General features: G+C 42.8%; 1 protein-coding gene and 1 pseudogene across 1 annotated transcript in view; both read left to right on the forward strand.

Moving 5' to 3' along the window:
* The first annotated feature begins 2,047 nt into the window (after positions 1–2,047).
* LOC136136557 (hepatoma-derived growth factor-related protein 3 pseudogene) lies at positions 2,048–2,674 on the forward strand (annotated as a pseudogene).
* Positions 2,675–10,069: 7,395 nt separating this feature from the next.
* DESI2 (desumoylating isopeptidase 2) overlaps positions 10,070–19,500 on the forward strand; it is a 37,448-nt gene continuing 28,017 nt past the window's right edge. Inside the window, exon 1 of the mRNA XM_065889256.1 lies at positions 10,070–10,133. The gene's annotated coding sequence lies outside the window, so the exon portion shown is untranslated. The remainder of the gene's footprint in view (positions 10,134–19,500) is intronic.

Below are 19,500 nucleotides of genomic sequence, written 5' to 3' on the forward strand. Positions count from 1 at the left end.
ACCTGGAGGGCTGTGGGAAACTGAGGTTCCACTCCTGAAGGGTTCGCCCTCAAACTTGTTGGCTCCAAGTCCCAGCCCAGAGGCAGCAGCTTGAAAAGCACCTGGGTCATACAAGAAGAAGATTCATTGACTAATTTTAGGATGTGTGCCAGAGGGGCAGGGATCTGGTAGAACTTCCTTTTTTTTTTTTAGTTCTTCCATTTAGCTGACAGGCACCATTTTTGTCACTCTCAGTCAACCTAGCTAACACCATGTGCCCCACCCCTGAGGACCCGCCCCAGCCAGCCCCTCCAAAGCAGCTCCTGCCCCACTCCACCCAGCATGCAATTTCAGCCTACACCAGCACCCCTCCAAAGTGACTCCCAGTCGCAGGAGCCAGCCCTGCCCACCCTTGTGCCCGAAGCAATCACAGCCCAACCACAACATGTGGATGCGTGCAGCCCACACAGTGGATGTCTCTGGAGCACCTGGCTCTGGTGACCACAGGTGTGGCACTGGCCACATAGGCCTTCTACATAAGGCCACTCTTTCAAGACTGCTCCCAGGCTTGAAACTGGGACATAACTGATATACCTAATACATAGAAACAAACACAGAATGAGACAAAGAAATATCTTCCAGATGAAAGAACAAGACAAAAACCTCCAAAAAGAACTAAACAAAAAAGAGAGAAGCAATTTACCAGATAAAGAGTTTAAAGTAATAGTTATAAAGATGCTCACTGAACTTGGAGAAGAATGGATGAATTCAGTGAGAACTTCAACATAGCTAGAAAATATAAAAAAGAACAAATCAGAACTGAAGAAAAAATAACTGAAATAAAAACTACACTAGAAGGAATCAGTAGCAGATTAGAGGATACAGAAGAACAGATCAGCAGTCTGGAAGACAGGCTAGTGGAAATTACCCAACTGAAACAGCAAAAAGAAAAAGAAACCAAAAAACTGAGAATCGTTTAAGAGACTTCTGGCACAACATCAAGTGTGCTAACATTCATATTATAGAGAACACAGGAGAAGAGAGAGTAAGGGACAGAAAACCCATTTGAAGAAATAATAGCTGAAAATTTCCCTAAACGGGTGAAGGAATCAGACATCCAAGTCCAGGAAGCACAGACAGTCCCAAACAAAATGAACCAAAGAGGCCACCCCCAGACACATTATAATTAAGATGTCAAAAGTTAAAGAGAGAATCTTAAAAGCAGCAAGAGAAAAACAACTAGTTACATACAAGGGAAACACCAGAAGACTATCAGTTGATTTTTCAGCAGTAACTTTGCAGTTTAGAAGGGAGTAGCACAATGTATTAAAAATGCTGAAAGGAAAAAACTTATAACCTATAAGGATACTCTATCCTACAAGGTTATCATTCAGAATTGAAGGAGAGATAAAGAGTTTTCCAGAAAAGTAAAAGCTAAAGGCGTTCATCACCACTAAACTGGCCTTACAAGAAATGTTAAAGGGACTTCTTTAAATGGCAAAGAAAAGGCCATAACTAGAAGTAGGAAAACAAACTTATGGTTACCAAAGGGGAGAGGGAGGGAGGGACAAATTAGTAGTATGGGATTAACAGATACTACTGTATACGTAAAATATCAATAGGTAAGCAACAAGGATTTACTATATAGCACAGGGAATTATATTCAATATCATGTAATAACCTGTAACGGAATATAATCTAGCAAAAACTATAACTAAGTCACTTTGCTGTACACCTGAACTAACACAATATTGTAAATCAACTATAGTTTAGCTCTGGGGGAAAGAGGCCGGCGGCGGCGGCGGCGGCGGCTGCGCGGGCGAGAGCCGAGCGGCCGGGGACTCCCCTCCCCCGCTGCGGGGCGGTGAGGCGCGGGGCCTGCTGCGACCCCCGCCCACCCCTCGCCCCAGCCGCCGCCTCGCCGCTTCCCCTGGTCCGAGCGGCCCCTAGTCCTCCCGCCCACCCGCCCGGCCCGCGAGGAGCGCGGCGCAGTCCGTTGGCCCGCGGGGGGCCGGCCTCCCGGCGTCTTCGCGGCGCCCAAGGACGACCAGGAAGCGGAGCGGCCGAGATGGCGCGTCCGCGTCCCCGCGAGTACAAAGCGGGCGACCAGGTCTTCGCCAAGGTTATAGGGCTACCAGCAGTGGCCGGCGCGGATTGAGGAACTCCCGGAGGGAGCTGTGACGCCTCCAGCAAATAAGTATCCTATCTACTTTTTTGGCAAAGTATTTGCCAAAAATATCTGAAACTGCATTTCTAGGTCCCAAAGACCTTTTCCCTTATAAGGAATACGAAGACAAGTTTGGGAAGTCAAACAAACGGAAAGGATTTAATGAAGGATTGTGGGAGATAGAAAATAACCCAGGAGTAAAGTTTACTGGGTACCAGGCCATTCAGCAACAGAGCTCTTCAGAAACCGAGGGAGAAGGCGGGAATACTGCAGAGGCAAGCAGTGAGGAAGAATGTGAGAGAGTGGAAGAAAATGGAAAAGGCAAAAGAAAGAATGAAAAAGCAGGCTCGAAACGGAAGTCATACACTTAAAAGAAATCCTCTAAACAGTACCGGAAATCTCCAGGAGATGAAGATGACAAGGACTGCAAAGAAGAAGAAAATAAAAGCAGCTCTGAGGGTGGAGATGCCGGCAATGACACAAGAAACACAACTTCAAACTTGCAAGAAAACCAGTGAAGGGACCTAACTACCGTAATGAATGCTGCATATTAAGAAAACCACACGAAGGTTATACGTTTGGTTGTCTAATATTCTTGGATTTGATATGAACCAACACATAGTCCTTGTTGTCACTGACAGAACCCCAGTTTGTATGTACATTATTCACATTCCTCTCTGCTGTGTTTGGGGGAAAAAAGACATTTTAGCCTTTTTTAAGGTTATTGATTTAATTTCATGTTATTTGGTTGCATGAAGTTGCCCTTAACCACTAAGGATTATCCAGCTTTTTGCACAAGTTTATACAAGTCTAGGATCCTTTATCAAGGCAGTTAATGTTCATCACTCTCCTGCATGTACTCCACCATCACCAAACACTCAGTTAAATATGTTAGCATTTTTTTAAATGACCAGTCAACATAATGCTTAAGGGATTTCCTCTCTGTGACAGAACCCAGGAACCAATTCCTAGATACATAATGTTGGCATATTGAAGATGAACTTAAAATTGTTCTTCAGTTTTGAGGCCATGTGTAAAGTTTAATCATATTGTAAAGTATCTATTCCCTATTAGAAATAGCTAGTTGACAGCTTATACTTCTCAAAACTCATGTTGTTAATGTACACAAACTCAGTTTCTGTATGTGAAGTTAGTGAGTCTTTTGTGTTACTCCAAAACGAAGGCAATGATTTATTTTTTCCCAGTCTCAATACAATTTGAGCTAATCACTCAAGCTGGATACTTTACATTTTAAAGCTGGAATCAGCAGTAGCCCTATGGGAAGTAAGACAAAGCATTCATTGCCTTTTAAATATAGACTTTTAAAATGATCTGTTGTTTTCTTTTGGAACTAGAATTAGAATAGTTAATATTCATCCACAAACCATTATTATCTGTACATTATTGTTGCAATTGTGATAATAGAAAATTTTATTTATTTTTATGCCAACTCGTATTGTGAGAACACATTTAGTCAGTTTGGGTTTTATCGATCCTGTTATGCTTGTCCTTGGAACATCTTTCGCGTATTCAAGGTTTGTAGTTGAAAACTTTACTGTAAAAAAAATTAAAACCAATAAAAGTATTGTTTTTACAGAATAAATTTATTGGAATGTGTACTGGGAGTAAGGTTTGAGGTTGTAAACAACTAAGTTAGTGTAATTTGGCTTCATATATGTAATGTGAGGTATTAATGTAATTCATATCTTAAAGCAAAAATTGTTAACAGCAAGTTGACAATAGAAAAAATATATATACTTTAGTTTTTTAAAAGTTAGAGAAACAAACATCCAGCAGGAAGAAAACCCAACTTTTTTTAACAGAGAAAACTAAAAAAATAAAAATAAAATAAATAGCGTAGCATTATTGTTTCTATTTATTTAGATTTTAAAGTTTATTTCATCTTTTGTATTCTAAAATGTATGTACACCTCTTTGTAAGAAGGATTCAAAGTGGCTTTGTATTTTCTAATGAAATAGAGAATGAAAACTAAAATATATATACAAATCTTGGCATTTGTGAAACATGGATGGACCTGGAAGGTATTATGCTTAGTGAAATAAGTCAGACAGAGAAAGACAAATACTGTTTGTTTTCACTAACATGTGAAAACAAACAAATGAACAAATAAAACAAAAAACAGATTCATAGGGACAGGGAATAAATGGGTGGTTGTCAAAGGGGAGGGGGTTGGGGGAAGGACAAAATAGATGAAGGGGATTAAGAGGTACAAACTTCCAGCTATAAAATAAATGAGTTACAGGGGTGTAATGTACAGCATAGGGAATATAGTCAATAATATTGGAATCATTTTTTATGCTGAGAGATGGTAACTAGACTTATTGTGGTGATCATTTTGTAATTTATCAAAATATTGAATCACTGTGTTGTACACCTGAAACTAATATAATATTGTCAGTTATACTTCAAGTAATTGAAAAAACACGCTTGGACTCAGTTCATCTCTACAACACAGTTCAGGCAGCAATAAGCTTTAAAATGTATTTTCCTCTATAATGCTTCAAATCCTTCAGGTGGCCTAAGAAATTGTTTGTGGTAGGTTGTAATGAGGCTACTATCTCTTTCTAGTTTCAAATCTGCCTTTCCTTGCTGAGGCCAGGACTCTGCAAACCACATTTCTGCTCCAGACCTAGCTCCCTGGTAGCTTTCTCTAGTACCAGGTACTGGAGGAAGAAAAGTACTTCCTGTTTCCCACCTTTCCTGTCAGCGTGAGCTTAGTCATGCTTCTTCATCCCAGCAGTGGCAGCAGATTTCAGGAGCAGTGGTTGATTTCCAGCTTGAAGTTTTTCAAACTTTCCAGGACCCATGTCACCGTGCCACCCAGAGGCACCAGCAGCACCAGCCTGCCAAACGTCCCCCTTCAGAGCTCTGGGTTCCACCTCCACGGGACTCTCCTCCAAGCTTTAAAACTGTTTAAATCCCAGCCTCTTTGTGCCTCCAGGCCTAGGGGTGATAGCTGCTTCTGGTGCTTCCCACCTCTCTGATACCTTAGTGTTCCTTTTTCTTGTCTTTTTCAGCCTCCAGTACCCCATTTACAACTATTTAATTACATTTTCTTTGTTAATATTACTGTCTCCTGACAACCACCCCAAATAAGTCTCCTATTATGCTCTACTACTGCTTGTGCCCTTCGGTTTAAATTAAAAATTAATGAATACATACTTTTTTTCTGTCTTCCACTGGTTAGTAAGCTTCATGAGGACTTTAATACTTGCACAGTGAATGAATGAATGAATGATGGATAATTTCAGTTACTGGCGGATCAGTACCTAAATTACATGAGCAACACAACTCGATTCATCATCAGTGAATTCATTTTTTTTTTTTTTTTTTCGGTACGCGGTCCTCTCACTGTTGTGGCCGCTCCCGTTGCGGAGCACAGGCTCCGGACGTGCAGGCTCAGCAGCCATGGCTCACGGGCCCAGCCGCTCCGCGGCATGTGGGATCTTCCCGGACCAGGGCACGACCCGTGTCCTCTGCGTCGGCAGGCAAACTCTTAACCACTGAGCCACCAGGGAAGCCCTGAATTCAATTTTGTAACTGGTTAATTTGAAGTGACCTTGGGACATCCTGTATGGTGGGCAGGATAATAGCTCCCCAAAGATGTCCACATTCCAGTTCCCCAGAACATGCAAATATATTACTCTACATAGGATAAAAAGACTTTGCCGATGTGATTAGGTTAAGGATCTTGAGATGACATTATCCTTGATTATCCAGGTGGGCCTAAAGTAACCACAAGGGTCCTTGTAAGTGAAAGCAGGAGGCAGGAGAGTCAGAGAAGATATGATGGAAACAGGTCAGGGTGATGTGGCCATGAGTCAAGGAATGAGAGCAACCTCTAGGAGATGAATAAGAAAGGCAAGGAAGCAGATTCTCCCCTGGAGCCTCCAGAAAGAACATAGTCCTTGATTTTAGTCCAGGGAGACTCATTTTGGACTTCTGGTCTCTAGAACTGTAAGGTAATAAACATGTGTAGTGTTGTTTCAAACCGCTAAGTTTGGGGTCATTTGTTACAGCAGCAATAGGAAACTAATACACCTGGTGGAGACGTCTAATAGCTGCAGGTTATACTGGCCTAGTGCTCAAGAGAGAGACAGGGATTGGAGATGGGGGCCTCAGACTTTTCAGCTTACAGGTGATCCTTACAGCTGACAGAGTAGCTGAGATCACAAAGAGCAAAGGGAGTGTTTAGAGTAAGAGGTGAAATGAACCAGTAGCTTGAGCCCTCAGTAGGAGGTGTTATGACGTGTTAATGGAGAGTGCCTGCCTTTCCCCACACCTGTAGTTTGTTCAATTCTGTTAGGAGGAAAGGAAGGCCACGGGGGGGAGGGAAGCAAAGCAGCTGGGTACACCAAAAATGAATTTTAGAACTTTGTCCACAACCTGAGGATAAGTCAAAGAACAATCATGCACACAGCATTTACTGTCACTCAACACTGCCTGGCACTTCAACCCTATTTCCCTGGTATATTTGTCTTCTCTATTTTACACCTTCTCCTCTGTCTTCAAATTCCCTACACCTCACCCCTCCCCAACTTTCCAGTTATCTTGCCTCTTACTCATTGAGAAGATCAAAACAAATCAGAGAAGAACTGCCCTCATTTGTCTTCTACACTTTCCATACCATCACTATGCACTTGCATCTACCTTATATGCTGTCACTACAGATAAAGCATCCCTCCTACTAAAGGCCAAACCCTCACTTATGCACTGGATCTCTTCCCCTTCTTACCTTGCCCATGGAAATCCCCTCTCTCTCCTACATCATCAGTTTCTCTCTTTTTACATACAAGTATACTTTAGTATCTCTCGTCTTTAAAATGCCCTCCATTGACCACACAGCCTTATCCCACTATTGCCCCAAGTTGCCTACAGTCTCCATTTCTTCACTATACACTCACCCCTCAAACCATTCCAAATGTTCTCTGGATCCCACTCCTCCCCTGACACTGCTCATGTCAATGCTACCAGTGACCTCCATACTGCTGAATCTAATACTTACAGCTTCTGTGCTACCATGTACTCCTCCTGCCTCTGTGATTCCTCTTCCTCCTCTACATGATGGGGGCTAGATCTTTGTCTTTGACCCCTTTACCTTTTCTAAGCTACACATTTTCCTGTCATCCAGTAAGTCCTAAGGCTTTAGAGTCCATTTATCATGGCCATGACTCCACTTTTTCCAAATGCCTACTTGACACCATGGATGTCTCAATGATATCTGCAACTTAACAAGACCAAACCAAAACTTTTTTTTTTTTTTTTTGCGGTACGCGGGCCTCTCACTGTTGTGGCCTCTCCCATTGCGGAGCACAGGCTCCGGACACACAGGCTCAGCGGCCATGGCTCACGGGCCCAGCCGCTCCGCGGCATGTGGGATCTTCCCGGACCGGGGCACGAACCCGTGTGCCCTGCATCGGCAGGCGGACTCTCAACCACTGCGCCACCAGGGAAGCCCCAAACCAAAACTCTTTGATTTCCCTCTTCCCAACCTGTTCTTCACAATTTTCACATCTTATGAATGGCACCACCATCCACACAATTTCTGAAGTCAAAAATCTAGAAATTATCCTTGAGTGTTCTCTCCCTAACAAACTCAACATCCAATTCATTAGAAAGTCCTGTAGAGCAGCCGTTCCCAACCTTTCTGGCACCAGGGACCAGTTTCGTGGAAGATAATTTTTCAAGGGGGTCGGGGGGAAATGGTTGAGGCGGTAATGCCAGCGATGGAGAGCGGCAGATGCCAGCGATGGAGAGCGGCAGATGCCAGCGATGGAGAGCAGCAGATGAAGCTTCCCTCGCTTGCTGCTCACCTCCTGCTGTGTGTGTGTTGGGGTCGGCGGGGCGGGCGAAACCCCCGCTGTAAAGTCTACTTCCAAAATAGTCCAAATTAATTTCTTCAGTGTTACCCACTACCCCCAATATCCAAGCCACCTTTTGGCGTGCACTTGTGGAATAGCTTCTTAACTGGTTGAATCAATTAACTTTGCAGGGCTGCCTTTTTGTCATTCGGATCTGAGCTTACCCCTAGACCTTCGCACTGCAGCCAGTCTAAGCTTACTCTCGATCACTTCATCCTATTTTAACTCTCTACAAAGCACATATCACCGATATTTTGTTTGTCCTCCCTCCTGTTCATTTCTATATTCCCCAGGGCCTACATCACGGCCTGGCAAAGGGCAAGCACATAAATAATTTTTGAACGAATACAAAAGCACATACTGCGTCCCACGGTTGTGCTAATCTATGAGTACTGTACTCTCTTCCCATCTCAGCAGGATACTTTCGTAAATGTAAAATTCCACACTGAGGATTAACTGGATGCATATTACACCGGTTCCCCCACCAGTAACCCGCCTTCCTCTATTTCCCCACCCCTCCCCTTGCAAAAATAAATTAATTAATAATAATAATGAGAGATTTGGAAAACGGCGTCATCAATATGGTCTTCTGCCACATTCCGAAGGCTTCATCGAGTTAAACGTGACAGACACTAACCGCAGCAGCAGCGGAGAGGTAAGGTAGAAGAGTTAGAAGACCTCACCAGCCGCAAGAACGGACTGCAAGTGCTGGGGCGCTGACCGCAAGCACTGCATGCTGGGAGCTGTAGTCTCCCAGGGAGGCCTGGCTCGAAGCACCGGGCCCCCGCAGCATGCTGGGAACTGTAGTCGACGGCTGGCAACACGCCGCGAGGAAGGACTGCAGTTGAGACTCCGCCTCTGCGCTTCCTCATTGCATGCTGGGAACTGTAGTCTTTCTGGGAACCCGCTCCTCCCGGGCCGAGAGGCACCGAGGCTGCGCCATCTTAGGTCCGAGTGCGGCAGTGGAGGCTAGAGCGCAGGCGGGCTCAGTCCAGGCGCCGGCCGGCCGGCCCCGCCCCCGGGGGCCTGGCGCCCGCCCCTCGCTTGGGCCCCGCCTTCCCCCACGTGTCTGCTGCCGGGGGAGGCGCCTGAGCCGGAGCGGGCCGCCTGCGGTCCGGCCCGGTCGGCGCAGAGGGTGTAGTTGGCGGCGCCCGGGAGCGAGTCGCTTCCCGATGTTCCCGCCCCGGCTGCCGCGGGCCGCGCTGTGCGCTTAGTGCCCGGCTCCGGCCCCCTGAGGCGTCCGGGGGGCGGTGAGAGCGGCCTCGGCCCCGCGGAGACGAAGCAGCTGGAGGGCGAGGCGGCGGCCGCCGGGAGGAGGATGGGGGCTAACCAGTTAGTGGTGCTCAACGTGTACGACATGGTGAGTACGGCCCCAGAGGCGGGAGCCCGGCCCAGGCCCGCATCCTCTCGCCGGTCGGCTCGGACCCGGCCCCACGCGCTTCCTGCCTCTCGTCGCTATCTCCCGCTTGGTTCTCTGGTGTGGGGGGAGGGGAGTATTATTTTTTAATCCTTGTAAACGTCGACGCGCTTGTTAGCGTTGCCCAGTCTGCCCCGGGGCTTTGGCCAAGACTCGGTTCGTCTTGAACCTCTCGCGTGCCCCGACTTGGCCCGGACCCAGGGCTGGGCCCGAACCTCTTGTCCCTTCCTCGAAGCTTGGGTCGCGGGCCGGACTTCCCACTCCACACGAACTCCGGGGCAGCCCCGCTTCTCCCACGCCGACTGCCTGCTCTGCCAGACCAGCCCAAGACTTCAAAAACTCCCAAGCTCTTGTAAGTCCACAAAGTCACCGCTTGTGATGCCTGTGTTAGAGTCTCTTTAAAGGTGAACAGGAGCCAAGACACTCTTGCCTCCAAGGCAACCTCATTAAAATGAATGAGGCTAAAATTTATCCAGAAAATAGCCCAGCAGAATTATTTAGGGATCATGGTGGTGCTCCTTTCCTAGACTTTGGAGACCACTTTCCAGGTGATGCAACAGGTATGTGACGTGACCACAGGAGAGGGACGGGAAGAACTTGTTTGTCGTCATCTAACTTCGGAGTACTGTGAGCACACAGAATTGAGTCCAAGGATTGGTTTGCCTTATAATTGCCATTGAAATACCCAGTACACAGTTATTGTTGCAGTTAGATGCGTGCTTGGGTTTGTTTGCTTTCGGTTGATTAGTTTTTGTTTTATAAGGGATTCCCCTCTACCTGCGATGTTTAAAATTTCTTGTTAAGTGGATTGACAAATGAAAAAGTCCCCAACATTATTTTTGTTGTCTTAAAGATGCAGAAGAGCAAAAATACTGGAGGTCAGGAGACTCGGTTCTCATTCACAGATCTAAAATTTTTGCTCCCTTGTATTGTTTTTAAGTTTTTAAATTTACAGTGTAACGTCTTGGGTAGAAAGGGATTCCCATGCCACAATCTGGGAATTATGTGAGAAGGCCATAAGGACTGCTTGAGATTTGAGATCAGATCTCTGTTGAGTTCACATACAAACTTGGGAGGTGAAAGGAGATGGGTTAACATACAGAGAAAAGTGGCACATGATAGAAAAAGTTACAGAGAAGACTGTAATTCTCTAGAGTAATAATTCTCTAGAGCAAATAATTCTCTAGAGTAAAACGTTTTGCTGATACCTGTGGATGCCTTTATTTTCCAAGAATTTTTATTGCTTCTGTTTACCCTCCTCACCACCACGCCCCCAGTGATCTGAATTTGGTTTCTTGTTTATTCGTGAAGATTGTTACAAACCATCTGTCCCTCAGGATATATTCTGCTCTTGAGAGCACAATATCCCTTTTCTTCTAGATTATTAAACCCCGTTAGAAATTAGGATTATGCAATGGCCAGAGGACCACGGTTTCATAGCCTAAAAGAAGTCTGTGAAAGTAGAGGAAGAGAGTGTTTTGCTTTTTTAATAAAACTGAAAGTACATTCTTTGGCTTTTAATGGCCTTTTTTACACTTTAGGTGGTCTGTGAATCACAAAAATCATTGCCATGTGGTAAATGTAGGAAAAGCTAGAGATGATATTAAAACCAGTATATTTTAAAGGGAGGAGTGTTCTGACAGATTTTAAAAATATTAACTGGATAACAAAGATCTTATTCTTCACATCACTTTTGTAAAGTAGGTAGTTACAAAGGAAGCAGAGAATAGGGTAGGTTAAACCTTCCCAGGTAACTATGAATAGGATCTAGAATTTCTAGACCACAGTCTGTTTCATTATTTTCTCTACTGAATAATTCCTGTGTCAACAGGAGGAGAAGGAGCATGTGAATGTTTATTATCAGAATGGAAACTAGCTGAATTATATGACTTCTAATAAACTTGCTTTTATATGTTCTTTTAAGGGCTTTCGGTCTGTGAGTGTTTTGTGTCACTAACTCAGCAACCTACAGCTATTTAGTTAGGACCCTGTAAAAGTCACAAAAATTAATTAATTACCCTTTTTTTCTTTAAGGAATTTAGAAAGTCATAGGGGAGTTAACAACAGTAGTAACAATTCAAAACAGAATACCATGCTTTTGATAAGAGGAGAACAAGATGTAAAGGAGAAGACTGAGTGTGCTTGTAGGATCAGGGAATGCTGAAAGATAAAGGGGGCAAAACCTGAAGGACTGGTAGGATTTCCGCATGCAGGGGACATTCAGCATGAACAATGGCAGGAGTAGGAAAGCATAGGTTGGATTTGGGAAATCCAGTATAGCGAGAGTGTAGGATGCATGAAAGGAGACAAAACTTTCAGTTTGATTAGAATTTTTATTATTTGGGGCTGAGGGGCTGGGCTGTGAGCCAGGGGGAACCATTTAAAGTTTTTGTGGGGAGGAGCAATGTGATCAGAGTTACGTTTTAGAATTAAGACCAGTGGGTTGAGGTACTAATTTGTATCTATTACACTCTCATTTTTCTCAAGCCAGTTGTGGTTTTTGAAACATTTTTGCTTGATGTCAAGGGCAAATTCCTTTTATCTTTGGTAGTACTTCCTATTCATCATAAATGACTTTGATGAGGATTGCTGTGGTCTGTCTGTACAGGCCTAATACATCAACTATCTATCTAGTCCAGACTTGGTAAACATGAAAATCAGCCTTTGATTTGCACTTATAATCACTGTTTATAGGGACCTCTTGCGGTGTATCCTTGTACCTCTTTCTCTGTGAGACTGTTACCTGCTCTAGGTGACTGTAATTTTCCTGTTCAGTAGATTGGGAGCTGTTCATCATTTCTTTTCTCCCATAACTCTGCCACATACATGAAAATAATTGTATCAGGGTCATCTGAATTAACTTTCTTCTCATGAAGAAACAGTATAATCCTCGAAAGCTTACTTAATCTTACACAGTGCTGCTTAATTATTGCTTGCTGCCTTCTCAGTGATTTTGTTCCTCTCTGTACTTTGGGGTAATCTACCACCAATAAAACATGTCCTGGAGTTATTTTCCAAGTCTTGGGAATGAGGTTATTCACATATTGCTAACTTACTGGCATACATAGTAAAGCAGGTGATTCAGATTAGTTTCACTTGCTGGGCCAGTCTCTGGTATAGTCACTTTAGCACAAAGTCTTCATGTGTCATAGATCCAGATTTTGTGCTACTAAGGAATTTTTATAAAGTAAGAATATGCAGTAATATGATGACATTTGTAGATTCATTCCATAAACAATTTTCTTCCTGTTGTTAAACCGTACCTGTACATCTTCAGAGTCTTAACAGAAAAGAAGCACTTTCTAGGACTCTTCAAATGAGGAAGTTTTTGTCTGGACTCCATTCTTTTGATCCTCCTGTCTGCGTTACACTTCTAGAGAGTGTGAGGCCATGCAGGTGTGACATGGTCTGACTTCCCGTACATCTGTAGATATAATTCAGACTTTCTGAAAGAGTTTCAGACTCATTTAAATATACTTTTCACCTGAGTGATTCCATAATATCATTAAAACAACATGTCCAGGAACAAACTTTTTTTTCCCTTTTCTCCTTTCCTGACTTCAGACCCTTCCCCGTTACTCTACCGAACCCCCCCCGTCCCCCACATTTCTTGTTAAAGGCCCATTTCCTACCAATCCCCCACTATCTCCCCTCCCCCCAACATATACTCTTTATGCTCACACAATGAAATTTTTAAGTTATCCCAATAAGCTATACTGTACCCAGGTTCTTTCACACATGCTGATCCTTCTGTGTGGAATGTCCTGTTCCAGCGTTGATCAGTATGACCCCCTGCTCCTAGCTGTAGCTTAGCCTTTATTCATCAGACTTGGCTTAACTTCTGTGCCCTAGTTGTAATTTCTGCATGTCTCAGTCACCGCATGTGTTGTAATTCTGTGCATCCCACTACACTGTAAGTTCCTTGATGGCATCATACTATCACCAGTGTTTAGAAGAGGGCCTGTCGCTAGAATGTGTTCTGTAAGTAAATATTTACCAGATGAATGGGATTTTAACTAGGCAGTTTTGTTAGGAATGGTGCTAGTACTTGAATGGCCTGAAAAGGTCATCTGTTCCCTCTTCTCCCTGTGTCAAATGCCTATTTCTGGGTTTTTTTCCTTGTACTTTTACTTAGTTTATTGCAGGATTTTAGCTTTATTGGACCAAGAAGGGAAGTAAGATAGCAAAATAACATCAATTATTCTTCTTTGACATTGTTCTCTTTGTTCTCTTTTGTTTTGTTTTTAACACTGTGTAACTAGACTGAAGAAATGTTCTTAATCTGTTTATTCTTTGAACTTGGATTTTAGTCACTCCTTGGAAGAGAATCCCTTCAAAAACATTGTCAGTTCCTGAATTTTAATAAGATTTAACTAGTTAATAGGAACTAGTCTTAACTTTCTTGTACCAAGTATGCTTCTTGGGCCAGTGACTTTCCTACCACTTGATATAGAAACAGTGACCCGTGAGTCTAGTAAAAAAAAAAAGAAAAAGGTCAGTCATAAATCTGCCCTCCTATGTTATCTCTGACAGTATCTCCTTTTTTCTTTTCTTTCTTTCTTTTTTTTTTTTTTGGTTTAGTGTATAAAAGGATCCAGTCCCTCTATATATTTGTTTTATATTCCTGCAATAACAAATTGCCCAAAACTTAGTGGTTTAAAGTAATGCAGATTTATTCTCTCACACTTCTGTAGGTCATGCATTCAGGTGGACTAGGCTGGTTCCTTTGCTCCAGATCTCACAAGGCTTGAAAGCAAGGTGTCAGCTGGCCTAGGCTGTGGGGGACACATCTGCTGCTAAGCCCGTTAGATTGTTCCCAGAATTCAGTTGCTTGCAGTTGTAGGGCTGAGGTCCCATTCCTTGTTGTTTTGTCAGCCGAGCCTCTCTCAGATGCTTAAAGCCTCTTGCATCCTTCATCCTCAAACCAGCAATAATGCATTGATTCCTTCTCACACTTCACATATCTCTGGCCTCCCCTTCTCCCATATGTTTCCTACCTCCATCCAGTAAAAGTTCTCTGCTTTTAAGGGCTCTTATAATTAGATGAGACCCACAAGGATATTCCAGGGTAGTATCTATCTTAAAGTCTGTATCCTTACATCTGCAAAGTCCCTTTGTCATGTATAGCATATTCACGGGTTCTGGAGAGCAGGATCTGGACATCTTAAGGAGTCATTCTGCCTACCACACCATCTGTGAAAGGTATTTTGTAAACCCCAAAATGTTCGGTGTTCCCTTTTAGCAGTCCCTTGACTTGGCATGGAATAAATGTTAACCTAGTAATTTAAAATGGAAAATTTGATGTACAGTCATCCCTCAGTATCCATGGGGGAATTGGTTCCAGGATCCACCCTAGATGCCAAAATCTGCAGATGCTCATATCCTGTGGTTGACCCTCCATGTGCACAGGTGTGGAACCTGTGGATACGGAGGGCTGACTGTATGTTTATTGAAAAAAAATCCACGTATTAAGTGGTCCCGTGTTGTTCAGCCGTCACCTGTATTCAGAAAGTAAAGTATGGGAATCTTTTATGATTGGCAAATACTCCGATGTTAAGGGTCCAAGCATGCTGATGACTACAGACCCTTCAAACTGCAGTGGTATAGTGTATATCAATCCCGAGGTCACGTGTTGATGGATAAAGTTAACAGTATAGAATTCAGTGAAACTTATAAATTAAGTACTTTAATACTAAGGAGAGCCTACTATTTTAGGTGAAATCTTTTGTTAAATGGATTTTTCTTAAGACAGGTTATACTTACATTTTCCATTTATTGACTGTCAGATTTTCTATAAGAATATTTAAATTCCAAAGCACCATTATTGTTCAAGTATCACCCAGTTGGTTACTAGAATATAAAGAGAAGACTGCCAAAATAATCTTAAACTATGAGAAAGGCAGAACAATAATAAAGGGAAACGAGATACATGTCAATAATTTTGTTTCGATTTATTTGGAATGTATTTTGGTGTATGACTGTGATAGTCCCCTACCCCCAGAACAATAACTCAAAACTTAACTAATGAACCCCACATTATTTGAAATAAAAGTCTCTCCTCACTAAATTGTGATGTCATCCTTATCATAATACTAAATTCTTGCCCATACAGGATTGATTCTAGTCTCATTACTACAGTATTTTACTTAATATAATCTCACAATATATTTAGTATATGGCTGGGCCAGTTTCCCTTTTTTATCATTCCAAAGTTTTCATGGCTGTTACTCATTTTCTTTTTTAGAAGTACTTTGTAAGGCTCTGAAAAAATTCCATACTTTTTTGTCTTTTTTTTTTTTGACTTTGTTAAAATACACATAAAATTTACTGTCTTAACTATTTTTACCTGTGTAGTTCCGTGTATAACACATTGTTGTGCAACCAATCTCCAGAACTTTTTCATCTTGCAAAAGTGAAACTATACCCATGAAACAATTCCCCACTTCCCCTTCCCCTCAGTCCCTGGTTATTCCCATTCTACTTTCTTTCTCTATGAATTTGACTAGATGCCTCATATAAGTGGAATCATACATTATTTGTCTTTTTGTAACTGACCTATTTTTCTTTGCATAGTGTCCTCAAGTTTCATCCCTGTTGTAGCATGTGTCAGAATTCCCTTCCTTCTTAAAGGTGAATAATATTCCACATTTTGTTTATCCGTTTATCTGTTGATGGACACTTGTTTGCTTCCACCTTTTGGCTATTGTAAATAATGCTGCTGTGAACATGGGTCTACAAATAAATCTGTTCAAATCTTTGCTTTCAGTTCTTTTAGCTGTATACCCAGTAGCCCACAAGATTTCTTTTTGTTTTATGACATTTCAGTCTCATGTCATCTCTAGAAAGGCTTCCCCTAGCCTAAAATTATAGAAATAATCTACATGTTTGTTCCCAGGTGGAAAACCAATACTAATTATTGAGTGATCCATGGTTCCCCATGTTAATTGGAGGTACGTGCCACGTTTATCCTGTCTTAAATTATCATGGATATATAAATCTATTTCTTGACTTTCTATACTATTCATTTATTTAGTTACCACTTCCTGCACCATTACAGATGTTTAATTGCAGTATTCTACTGTGTTTTGATAACTGGTGATAAGTTTCTCATATTCTCTTTCAGAATTCTCTTTATTTTTCCCACACATTTGTTTTTCAAATAAAATTTAAAATCAATTTGTAAAAAAATGTCATTGAAAATTTAAGTGTAATGACATTAAATTTATGAATAATTTTGGGGAGAATTGATAGATTTACAATATTGAGTCTTTTCCCATAACAATAAGAGCTAACGGGACTTCCCTGGTGGTCCAGTGGTAAAGATCCCGCTTTACAATGCGGGGCACAGGGGTTTGATCCCTGGTCGGGGAACTAAGATCCCACATGCCGCGGGACAGCTAAGCCTGAGCTCGCGCACCTCAGCTAGAGCCTGCACGCCTCAACTGGAGCCTGCGTGCCGCAAACTACACAGCCCACGCGCTCTGGAACCCGGGCGCCACAACTACAGAGCCCACGTGCCCTGGAGCCTGTGCACCACAACTCGAGAGAGAAACATGTACGCCACAACTAGAGAGAAGCCCACGCACCACAACAAAGAGCCCTGTGTGCCACAGTGAAAGATCCCGCATGTCTCAACGAAGATTCCCCGTGCCGCAACTAAGACCCAACACAGCCAAAAATAAATAAATTAAAAATAAATAATAAATAAACCTTTAAAAAAAATTAGAGCTAACATTTTTGAATGTTTTCTGTATGCCAGCCATTGCAATAAGCCATTCCCTCATATCCTTTTTAAAAATGATGAAACTGGGGCTTAGTTGAAGAATGTGCTCAGAATCATGCCATAAGTGATAGAGCAGTCTTGAACCAAGAGCTCTGACACTAAAATCTGTGCCCTTAACCACCATATAGCTGCCCTCATCCTTGGAAAGTGCTGTGTTTCTCTTTTTATTTGTCCTAATCTTACACCCATTCCTAAACTAACTTTCACTGTGCTCTTTGGAACTCATGAATGAGTAGTGATTTTTAAAATCCCCTACATCCTAAACCTTTTCTGTAAATGGTCCTCTGATGGTTAATTTTATGTGTCAACATGGCTAGGGCAGAGTACCCAGTTTTCAGTCAAACAGCAGTCTAGATGTTGCTATGAAGATATTTTTTAGATGATTAATATTTAAATCAGGAGACTGAGTAAAGCAGATTATCTTCCATAATGTGGGTGGGCCTCATCCAATCAGTTGAAGATCTTAAGAGAAAAGACTGCGGTCAGTAAGGAAGAGGGAATTCTGCCGCCAGACGAGCTGTAACATCACCTCTTCCCTGCCTTTCCTGCCTGCTCTCCTGCCCTGCAAATTTCACACTTGTCATCCCCCACTATCACGTGAGTCAATTCCTTAAAATAATCACTACCTTGCTCTCCCCCTACCGTCTAAGTTAGATTTGTAGTCTACCATTTTAATCATTCCCTCTGTCACATTTGTCTGGCAAATGTTAAATTGAACTGTTCATGTCCTCCACACCTCAGCAGACAAATGCAGCTAGAGAAAAATATACAACCATACAGACTAATCTCACTTTAAAATCATGACCATAAACCCCAAGAGGACCCTAAGTGCCGTCTGGCAGTGCTTCCTTATTTCTATGGTCAACTGACTTTCCCACTCTCCAAGACAACTACAGTATTTCATACTCTCTCCCCACATTCCTTACTGTCAGCTGATGGCTTCACTGCTTATTTCACTTAAATTAAAAAAAAAAAAAAAAACGATTGAAGAGAATTTTCTCATCCTTCCACCACCACTGTTCACCTCCCTCCTATTACATGGAAAGGGAACGAATTGCCAGTGTCCCTGCCTGAGGTCAAACCTTCCACTGTGTGCTGAAGCCCATGCTCTCCTATGCAAGGACTTTGCTTTTCTTCTGTTCTCTCTCAGTTTTTCCCCCTCTACTGTCATTCCAGTCAGCATATGAATATGCTGTAATATTTTCCAGTCCTTATTATCTCTGTTTATAAATTCTTCACTCTGCAGCGAGCTTGAGGGCAGAGACAGTGTGTTACTCTTCTTTTTATTCCCAGAGCTTGGAACATAGTGATCACTTTAAAAAGGTTTGTGGACTTACCTGAAGTTCCCCTAGGACTTGTCCTGAAACAGTTTCTTCCTCCACTGTGCCCTCTTGTTCATTGCTGCTACTTGCAGGATGGAGAAGCATGCTGCTGGACACCTGCAATGGCTTTGGGTTTCAACCCTATGGCTGGCTGCTCACCTCCGGGGACGTGCTTTGCTCTGGTGTCTTGACGGGTCTCCCTAGCCAGTCAGGTGGCAAGTGAGAGTCCCAAAGCATCCACACTGGTTCAGAACAAGAGTATCGATGTGAGAAAGAGTCAGGGCTGAGACAGACCTGGCTTCTCCTTGGTCACGCCTTCTCTACCTTCTCCTTGGTCACGCTTACTGTGTGGAATCTGTTACCGGAAGTAGTGAAATGCAGTTCTTTGTGGTTTAGCCTGGCATCAGGCTGCATGGATTTGTATTCTACCTCCTGCGTTTTAGCTGTGTGACTTTAGGAAAATTACTTAACTTCTCTGTGCTTCTATTTCTTTCTAAAATGGGAATAGGACTTCCCTGGCAGTCCAGTGGTTAAGACTCCATGCTTCCAATGCAGGGGGTGCTGGTTCAATCCCTGGTCAGGGAGCTAAGATCCCACATGCCAGGCAGCACAGCCAAAAAATTTAAAAATAAAATAAAATGGGAATAGCACTGTACCTAGCTCATAGGGTTTTTTTAAGGATCATGGGTCAATTTGTGTAAAATGCATAGGATGATACCTGGCACGTGATAAGCATTGGAAAGTGTTAGCTATTGTTATCGCTAGTGTTGTTATTTGCAGGATTGTAGAAGCTAAATGAGCTTCCATTTGTATACTTTCAGCCGTTGCAACACTTAATAACTCGAGTTTGGGAATTTCATCAGTTTATCTAAAGGAGTGTTAGTACACAGAATAAAGTGCTACCCAGAGTGAAGCATTAAAAGCAGGCTGTTGAATGGAGAGCAAGCTAG

This window comes from Phocoena phocoena, chromosome 1 (assembly GCF_963924675.1).
Source record: "Phocoena phocoena chromosome 1, mPhoPho1.1, whole genome shotgun sequence".
Lineage (NCBI taxonomy): Eukaryota > Metazoa > Chordata > Mammalia > Artiodactyla > Phocoenidae > Phocoena > Phocoena phocoena.